General features: G+C 50.4%; 1 pseudogene; it reads left to right on the plus strand.

Annotated features, from left to right (window-relative positions):
* Positions 1-8,748: 8,748 nt before the first annotated feature.
* LOC144942482 (trace amine-associated receptor 365 pseudogene) lies at positions 8,749-9,807 on the plus strand (annotated as a pseudogene).
* The last annotated feature ends 394 nt before the right edge of the window (positions 9,808-10,201 follow it).

Consider the following 10,201-nt stretch of genomic DNA (forward strand, 5'->3'; position numbering starts at 1 on the left):
CGGCAAGTCCACTCAGCTCCACATCCTCCTGTACCACATCACGCCATCTCTTCTCTAGCCCGTGCCGCGCCTGTTTAGCCCCCTCGATCCGAACAAAAGCTGTTTAGGTATGCGGTCCATAAATGACGTAACGTACATTTGTGACGATGTGTGACGATGGGGGGGGTTTGAGAAATGCGACGTCACATCAAAATGCGCAACTTTAAATAAATATAGGCAACACGTTCTACTTAATTAAATAGACGTTTTAATAAATGTTTTCTCCTACAACATCAGAGTGCAGCGTCACATTGTGACGTTATATTTGAGGGGGTCTGACTGTTTGTGACGCCGTCTGACGATGGTGAGGGGGGGGTCAAAAATCGTCCAAAATCGCGTGACGTCATTTATGGACGATCCCTTAGGCATGCGGTGGCTGGGCATGCGGGCTACATGACCCAGCCAACGCAGCCTTGCCTGCAGGAGGAGCTCACCGATTGGACTTTGTCCAGATCTCGTCTGTACACACCAACACATAGATCCCCCGTATAGCCTGAACATACTGTTGGGGCAAGTGCTGTTAGCGAGCACTTTGAAGGCTGGCACGGCAGGCGAGTGGGTGGGTCGCCAACACCACGCCCGGCCGCCATTATCTCCCCAGTGGCGATGTTTACTACACACCACACCAGGTACTCATTTGAGGCTGAGTCGACCTAGGGGAAGCCCAGGACCGGTTCAGATAATCGTCACCGTGGTGTTGGCCGTGAGCGGGAATCGAACCCAGGTCACCAGGTTCGTAGCGCAGCGTGCGAGCCGCTACACTACCGCTCCCCACCAACACACACAGACACACACACAGACACACACACAGACACACACGCGCGCGTTCCCTGTGCCCGTTCGCGTCAAAACAACGACTGGGCGCTAATGGCTCCCGCGCGTCGTTCACTTCGCCCCCGCGGGGGTCTCGCGGGCCGAGGCGGGCGGGAGACGAGGAGAGGTGGGCGGAGACGGGGACGTGGAGATTCCTCCTCCTCGTCGTCGTCCAGAACTTCCACCCCCTCCTCCTCCACCTCCTTCGTCACCGGAATAGATGGCAGCCGCGGACGTGACGTCACACAGGACGACTCTAGATGGCTTTGACAAATGAGATGCTGTCTTCGTTTGAATGGCACTAATAATGCGCGTTATTACAGAGGTAGCATTGTTACATTGACTAGCACAGGATTGTATTGTCCTGTCTCCTTTGTATTGTACCGTCTGTCTGGCGTGCATTGTTCTGTCTCGTTTGCATTGTTTGTCTCCTTTGTATTGTCTCTCGTTTGTATTGTGTTTAGTGTGTATTGTCTGCCTCGTTTGTATTTATCTGTCTCGTTTCTATTGTCTTCCTCGTTTGTATTATTCCGTCTCGTTTGCATTGTTCCATCTCGTTTGTATTGTGTTTAGTGTGTATTTTCTGCCTCATTTGTATTGTTCCATCTCGTTTGTATTGTTCTGCCTCGTTTGTATTGTTCCGTCTCGTTTGTATTGTTCCATCTCGTTTGTATTGTTCCATCTCGTTTGTATTGTTTCATCTCGTTTGTATTGTTCTGCCTCGTTTGTATTGTTCCATCTCGTTTGTATTGTTTCATCTCGTTTGTATTGTTCTGTCTCGGTTGTATTGCGGGGTTGAAGGCGAAGTTAAAGCGGCGAGTTTTCAAGACAGACTTCAACAGCTCTCACAACTCTGCCTTATCACCCAAGGCAAAGCGTCGTTCCACAGTCTGGGAACTGCTGCTGATGTTGGTCGCCTCTGTAACTTCCGCTAATAATAATTAATTTCGTATTGGATATTGCTGATGATACTGATACTGCTGCTAATGATGATACTGCTGTTGATGCTGATACTGCTGCTGATACGGCTGCTGTTGATAATACTGATATTACTGCGATTGATGCTGCTGATGCTGATCCTGCTGCTGATGATGCTGCTGCTGATACTGATGATGATACCAATACCGCTGATGATAATGCTGATGATATTGCTGCTGATATTGCTCCTGATGATGTTGCTGATGATGCTGACACTGCTGCTGAAGATGCTAATACTGCTGATGCTGCTGCTGATGCTGCTGCTCCACCGTGTGTCCCCCACCTCACCCTACCAACACCTCCCTCCCCCACGCCCCTCCAACCCCACCCCCTCCGCACCACGTGACCGCAACAATGCGAGGTTGATCGGGACACTAATGGATTGTGCCCTGGGGGCGTAGAATGGGGAGGGGGTGCCTCTCTCGGCCAGCCAGCTCCCTCAGTGCGCACCGTGTGGGTAATTAACACTAATTGATCTGCGGCTTCACACTTGGGGGGGTGGTGTCTCAAACGGGCGGCTCACAGCGGGGGTAAAGGCGGTGGAGGGAGAGAGGGGGTGGGGGGCAGTCTCGTGGTGAAAGAGGAGCTCGCAGATTTGTATATAAGAGGAGGTTCGTCGGGATGTTGTTGGAGGCATTAATTAATTCAGGTGAGGTCTGTATCATGTTCAGCATCATCATCATCAGCGGAATTATCATCAGCAGCAGCATCATCAGCAGCAGCCGCATTATCATCAGGAGCATCGTCACCATCAGCATTTTCACCAACATCAGCAGCATCATCATCAGCAGTAGCAGTAGTATTATCCATCATCTCATGTGTACAGGCTCTCTCATCTCAGGTGTACAGACTCTCTCTCTCATCTCCAGTGTAGAAGCTCTCTCTTTCCCCGTGAATATCAACATTTCACGAAGGCTTCTTCCCAGTGGCCGCAGTTAAATACTTAAAGACACGTTATTTTAATCGTACAGTCAAGCGATACCCAGATGTACGCCTCCCCCCCACCCCTCCTCTTTTACGTCGTTTCGCAAATACGTCATCACTTTGTGAACACTCCCTGATCTACGTCGCCTCACCCCACACTAACGTCGCTGACGGCATCATCAGCATCGCCATCGTCCGTCCTCTCTTGTATCGATCGCCTCTCAAACGTTCGCCTCCAGCTACTGACGACCCTGAAAATCGCTTCGATATACGTCGTTTCGATATTCGACCGGGATATTAATTTCTTCATAAATGCTTTTGATGCTGTTTCGTTTGTTGTCCTTCCCTCCGTCACCTTTGATTGGCACGGTCGGCTACGTACCGTAAAAGAGAAGTTCAACGTACATTTACTACCCTATACACTACATCACACCGCTATAAATATAATTGAAGACTAATTTTTATGTACTGCTTTTTGTGTTTAGTTGTTATCATTTCACCGGCGTCCCCGATGAGCATGGTTGGCTACGTACGGTGCGAAAGACCTTCAACATACGCACATACACATCGTATCGGGCGGTGTAGGTGCATATCCCGTAGGGAAATCCAATGCTGGATGAGTGTCGTGCCGTCACGAACGGATTGTTTGACCAGATTTCACCACGCTGGTATCATAACTGTTTGAATTTTTAAAAGTCAGAATCTTGATTTGTCCTGGAAGAGGAATCCGATGAGCTATGAATCTCTTTTTTTACTCACAGATGTTATTCTATTATATTTAGGATTTAAAAAGCTCCCTTGTCAGGGCGCTTTACAACGGAAGCCGACGGCGGTACACAAAGGGGCAGAAGGGGAGCAACGGGTGGGGTGGAGCGGCTGTCAGTGAAGGGAGGTGACGGAAGGGATGGAGGGACAGGGGCTGGGGATAGAGTTGCTGATGCTGCAGGGTTAGGGAAGGAGGAATAACGTGGAGTGTGATGGTGAATGAGGGTCACAGATGGGTGCAACGCGAGCGAGAGGCAGCGGGTTATGGGCACACGCGCTCAGTGGTAAGATAGATAGACGTTGTGGCTGGGCATGGATGAGGGCAGGTGAAGGGTGGTAGGGGCAGAGGTCTGTTGGCTGGATAGTTTGGCTGATTGAGGAGCGCAGTGGAGGGCTGGGGGAGAGATGTGGTTCGGTGCACAAGGAGAAAGCGAGACGTGGGAGGCGGGTCAGGAATTCGAGTCGTTGGAGGAAGACGACCGGGGCACTGGGAGTGCGTTAAAGGCGGGGGAAGGAACCGGTTCGAGATGGTGGCAGTGGAAAAGAAAAAGCAACGGAGAAGAGAAAGAACCTGAGGGTCGAGCGAAAGGAAGAAATCGAGGGGGAGAGTCTGATGTGGAGAGGGAGCTTGTTCCAGTTGCAACGGGGCAAGAAGAGAGAGAGAGAACGAAAGCGAGACTGGGCGCGAGGAGGTGGAGATACAGTGAGAAAAACGGAATATTGAGATCAGATGTAGCTTAAAGGGACGTGCAAATAAATGAGAGGAGAGGTGGGAGGGGGGCAAGGCCGTGCAAGGCTTTGAACACGAGAGTGAGGAATTTAAAAAGACAGTGGCGATAAACAGGAAGCCAGTGCAGTTGTTGAAGGAGAGGAGAGCGGTGGGATGTGTAGGGAAGGTTGAGTTCGGCGCGTGCAGCTGGTTATGGATGTGGAGGAGTGAGTTTCAGTGATCAAGACGAGTGAATGGGGAGTGCACGAGGAGCTTGGTAGCGGTGGGAGTGATGATGGGGGGCGGATTTTCCTGATGTTGTACAGATGGTAACGGCATGTGCGAGTGGCGTTGGCAATGTGGGAAGTGAAGGAGAGAGTGGAATCGAAGGTGGAAGAGTTTGGGAAGAGGCTAAGGAGGTGGGTGGGGAGGGGAAGAGATGGAGGGTGCAGGAGGGGGCGAGCTAGAGGATGAAAGGAAAAGCACCGAGGTTTTGGAAGGATTTAGGGAAAGGTCATCCAGGCTTGTACGGCTGTCAGACAGGACGAGAGGCGGAGGGAAGGATCGGGGGGTGAATTATTTGAAGGAGAAGAAAATGTGAGTGTCATCGGCAAAGAGGTGATAGGAAATATTAGAGGAAGAAAGAACAGACTCTCGGGGAGATGTCGTATACGGAGAACGGGAGGGGGGCCAAGTAGCGAGCCCTGGGAGACATCAACCGTGATGGGGGTAGTGGAGGAAGAGGAGTGGTTGAAAGAGGCAGTCGATGAACGGGGATTTATGTAGGAACGGACTCAAGAGAGAGAAAGTGGTGTCAGAGATGCCGAAGTTGTAGATGAGCGGAGAGGAGGATGGAGTGGTGGAGGGTGTCGATTGCAAGGAGACAGATCGAGAGAGATGAGGACGGAGGAGAGTTGGCCAAATGGTTGTAGGATGTGGAGGAGGGCGGTTTCAGTGGAATGGAGAGGGCGGAACCCAGAGTGGTGGAGGTGGATACAGCGAGGCGGGAAGAGATGTAGGATGAGAGGCGTGCAATGAGTTTGGAGAAATAAAAAACCAAGGAAATATGGCGATGGCGTGCAGGGACAGAAGGATCTGGAGAAGGTTTTTTGAGAAGAGGTGCGATGATGGCGGTTTTGTAAGGGTTGGGGAAGATGCCAGAAGAGAGGGAAGAGTCAAAGAGAGCCAAGAGACATTGAATAATCGTGGGGGAAATGGATAGAAGAAGGGGGGGGAGGCAGATAGGGGTCGAGGCAGGAAAAGGTGGGGCGGGTTTTTGAGATGATGGTCGACAGCTCCAGAAGGGAAAAGTCGCCCAGTAGGATCGATGGAGAAGAGGTTTTTAATAGAGAGTCGATAGGAGACAGTCAAGATCATTGCAGAAAGAGGAGCAGGGACCCGGGGGACGGTCGATGATGAAGAAGGAAGCTGATTGGGGTAAAGATAAATAGGAAATTTGAAATTCGAAAGAGAAAAAGGTGGGGAGGGTATTTGATAGGGTCGAGGAGATCCACGAGGAGGGGACTTGCCAAAGGGAGGTGGTGAATGGAGCAATTGAGTTCGGATGGGGGGGGGATAACGCGGCGGGGGTAGCGGTGTTGAGTGGAGACAACCAGGTCTCCGTTAATGCTCGGGCGTGGAGATTTTTCGAAAGGAAAGCATCGAGGGTGGATGCATGCTTATTGCTAACGAGAGTCCCATGGGCCAGTATTGGGGCGCGCCAGCAGATTACGGCAACAAACAAACTCTTTGGTTCTTTCGGTAAAGTCACGTAGGTATAAAATAAAATAAATTATTTTTTATAAAATAACATTTTATTTTATATATATTTTTTTTTATACCTACATGACTTTACCGAAAGAAAGAGTATGGATTCCTGCAGTCACGAAAGCTTCAGATCAAGATGAATACAAACAGACGATAGGAGTGCAACAATCAAGAAAAAAACGTAAGCGAGCCATTTATAATTAAAACATTAATATTCAACATTGTAATAATTGCGTTTTTTTTACACGAATTGGAAGCTTGGGCAAGGCAGCAAACCAACATCAACGACAACAACAAACCCAGACCACACCAAGACAACACTGCAATAAGATACACCCTTGCCTGGGGTAGGCACCGATACTATCTGTCTGTCTGTATGGTTATCGGTCTACCTGTGTGTGTGTGTGGTGCATGTCGTTGACCGGTCTGATATTCATCACTCTCGCACTGCCACAGAGGCCATCGTGAGCAGAGAAGAAATATCTACTCCTCATCGGCCACAGCCTCCAGGAGTCGTCTGAACACAACACAAGGAACACAACACACACAACACACACAATATACACAACACATGTGATATACACATACATTATACACAACACGCAATACACACACAATATATATGTAACACACACAACACACACAGCACACACACTATACATAACGTATACATAACACACACCATATACACAGCACAATATACACAACACACACCGTATACACAAAATACACCACACATCATATACATAACACTCAGTATACACAACGCATATCCTATACACATAGTACATTACACACAACACACATATATTATACACAACACATACATAATACACAGAACGTAATATACGCAACACACATGCTATAAGTAACACACAATACACATAACACACACAATATGTATAATTTACACAGCACACAATAAGCAGAATATAAGCGACACACACAAAATACACATAACACGTAATATATACAATATACACAGTATACACAATATACACTAAACAAACCGTAAACAATACAAATAACATGGGCACAAACACATAGCGTGAGAGATGAAATACTGAATAGACAGGACAGACACAACAAGACAGACACAACAAGACAGACACAACAACACAGACACAACAACACAGAGGGACACGCAACACAAACACTACAACACAAACTAAACACAACACAACAACACACAAACATTTACAAACGGCAATACAAAACAAACCCAACGATCAAATACAAACATCGCAAACACGCATAAAACATACGTTCACAAGCACACACTTCCACAAAACAAGCCCCAACGCAGACCAAGGATCAGCAGACCGATATCATCACAGATCGTTGGGTCAGATCGACGCTGAAGTCAAATGGTGCCGTGTTGTACACCCTCAACCACCCGACACAGTCAATGCACGAGGTTGTCACGCGAACGAACGTGGCCAGTTTGTGACTTCGTCAGCAGCGGTGCTGTTGGAGAGCGATCCACACGCGTTTAACAACTGGCTAGTCCGACGTTTCGCTGCTGGTTGCAGCCAAACTTGAACAGGTGGTTGGGCCAAGTACTGTTAGCAAACACGAAACACATTAACCAAGACACCACAACTCACAACTCACAACACAACCCACTTCCCACCAAAACACAACCCACAACACACACCACAACACAACCCACAACACAACACACAACCCACAATACACACCACAAAACCCACAACACCACGCACAACCCACAATACACACCACAAAACCCACAACACCACGCACAACCCACAACACATACCACACAACCCACAACACACAACCCACAACACACACCACACACCACACAACCCACAACACACAACACACAACCCACAACACACACCACACAACCCACAACAAAGACAACCCACAATATACACCACAAAACCACTCACAACCCACAACACACACCACACAACACACAACCCACAATACACCCAACAAAGCCCACAACACCACTCACAACCCACAACACACACCACACAACCCACAACACAACCCACAATATACACCACAAAACCCACAACACCACTCACAACCCACAACACACACCACACAACGCACAATACACAACCCACAACATACACCACAAAACCCACAATACACAGCACAAAACCCACAACACACAACCCACAATACACACCACAAAGCCCACAACACCACTCACAACCCACAACACACACCACACAATCCACAACATACACCACAAAATCCACAACCCACAATACACACCACAAAACCCACAACCCACAATATACACCACAAAACCCACAACACCACTCACAACCCACAACACACACCACACAACCCACAATACACAACCCACAACATACACCACAAAACCCACAAACACACAACCCACAATATACACTACAAAACCTGCAACACCACTCACAACCCACAACACATACCACACAACCCACAACATACACCACACAACCCACAACACACACCACACAACCCACGCCACACGACCCACAGCAAAGGCAACCCACAATACCATCAACAACCCATAACACACAACCCACAACGCTACCCATTTCCCAAAACACATAACTCACGACACAAAACACATAACCCATACCACACAACCCACGACACACACCATCCACAACCCACAACACAAACCACACAACCCACAACACCACCACTCACAACCCACAACCACATAATACACAACACCACCGACAACCTAGAACACACCACCAACACCCCCCCCCCCGCCCATCACGATGCCGAACCACTCCGACCACGCAGCCTCCTCCACCTGCGTCTCCTTCAACCACCTCAACTGCACGGGGCCCTCCCTCCCGCCGCTGAGCCGTCACCTTGTCCTCGCCCTCCTCCTCATCTTCATCGCCGCCACCATCCTGGGCAACCTGCTCATCATCGCCGCCATCGCCTCCTTCCGGCAGCTGCAGACGCGGGCCAACGCGCTCGCCCTGTCGCTGGCCGTCTCCGACCTCCTCGTCGGCGTCCTCTGCATGCCCTCGTCGACCCTGAAGACCATCTACAACTGCTGGTTTTTCCCCGACGTGCTCTGCCACTGGCACTTCTTCGCCGACTACATGTTCACCACCGCCTCCGTGCTGCACGTCACCTGCATCGCCTTCGACCGCTACGTAGCCATCACCGACCCTCTGCGCTACGCGGCGCGCGTCACTCCGCGCACGCTCGTGGCGATGCTCGTGTTCTGCTGGCTCGGCTCGGCGCTGGTGTCGTCGCCGATACTGCTCAGCCTGAGCAATGACGACGCCCTGTCGGGCCCCACCATTCACAGGATCCTGTGCCCCAACGACTGCTTCTTCTACATCAGCATCGGCATCATGCTCGTCATCGGCATGGGGCCCTACTTCGCGTCCATGCTCGTGGTGGTGGCGGTGTACGCGCGGATCTACGCCGTCGCGCGGGGCCAGGCGAGGAAGATCGCCGCGTCGGCGAGCGGCTCCCAGATGCGCGGGCACGCCGACGAGAGCGCCAACTCGGCGAGCGTGAAGAGCCTGAAGCGAGAGCACAACGCCACCAAGACGCTGGGGGCCATCATCTGCTCGTTCCTGCTCTCGTGGCTGCCTTTCTACATCATCACCATCATCTCGATGTTCGTCAACGACATGTTCCTCTCCTACCGTATCACCCTCTGGCTGGGCTACATCAGCTCCATCGTGAACCCCTTCCTCTACGCTCTGCTCAACAGGCAGTTCCGAGCCGCGTTCCGCACCTTGCTCAGTGTCAAGGTGTTCTCCGTCCTGGGCAGCCGGGGCGCCGATTTGATGGGGGTTAAGAAATCCTGATCGTCGGATTGCTATGAGGGTGTAGGGGTGTGGGGGGGGGCGAATCAACAGGTAAACAAGTAAACAAAAATAACATTTGATTTTTAAAAATATGAGGACAATAATGTGGGTGTAGTTAGAGCCTGCGTATTATTGTATAGGGGTTAAACAAAGAAAACAACGCATCCGTAGCTATATCAGTGAAAGTGAGTCGGGATCTTGCCTAGCCCCCCCCGTTGAAATCGTTCGGTGCCCCCCTGGTGTGGAGGGTGGGGGCGCTGGTGGTGACTCGGCGTGGGTTCACAATTGGCCGTGTCGGAGACACACTCAGCCCCCATCGCGCTCAGTTGCCCCGCTAGGTTCGGATCCGGGTGTCGGCCACACGTGCGATGACGGCTGCAGGCTGATTGATGCA

This window comes from Lampetra fluviatilis, chromosome 27, assembly GCF_964198595.1.
Source record: "Lampetra fluviatilis chromosome 27, kcLamFluv1.1, whole genome shotgun sequence".
NCBI classification, from domain to species: domain Eukaryota; kingdom Metazoa; phylum Chordata; class Hyperoartia; order Petromyzontiformes; family Petromyzontidae; genus Lampetra; species Lampetra fluviatilis.